The sequence below is a fragment of the Citrus clementina genome, unplaced genomic scaffold (genome assembly GCF_000493195.1).
Source record: "Citrus clementina cultivar Clemenules unplaced genomic scaffold, Citrus_clementina_v1.0 scaffold_3, whole genome shotgun sequence".
In the NCBI taxonomy this organism is placed as follows: domain Eukaryota; kingdom Viridiplantae; phylum Streptophyta; class Magnoliopsida; order Sapindales; family Rutaceae; genus Citrus; species Citrus x clementina.
Genome location: NW_006262339.1, coordinates 25,542,378 through 25,542,886, shown reverse-complemented (window position 1 = coordinate 25,542,886; position 509 = coordinate 25,542,378).

Genomic DNA, 509 nt, shown 5'->3' with positions numbered 1-509 from the left:
CGGGGTATCCTTGATTCCCATATCAATAGCACTCATTTTTTTTATATCAATTGTAAGTATACAAATTCAGCATAAGTTACGATAAAAATTAAATTTAATAATAAAAATTTTGTTAGGGAAAAGAAAATAGTCAAGTGAAAGGTATTCTAAACTTTGTGTTTCAGGATTTAAAAATGTTCTTGGTAGCTCTTTTAAAATAATAATTAAATAATGAAATCGAAGAGAAAATAATGAAGAGGAAAGTAGAGGGTAAACAATAGTAAAAAAAACAATGAAAAGATTGTCTTGTTTTTTCAAATTTCCTTCACAGACATTTAAAAAGGACGAGATTTATTCTCATGATTCACTCATAAAACAGATTTAGATTCAGTGTTGAATTAGTTTTTTTGTTAATATTTTAAAAATATTTAATTAGTAATTATTGAATAAAAGTATAAAATTAATTATATCTTAAATGTATATTGCTATACATGTACAAATGCAGAAGATTATAAAGAGTTGAATTAATA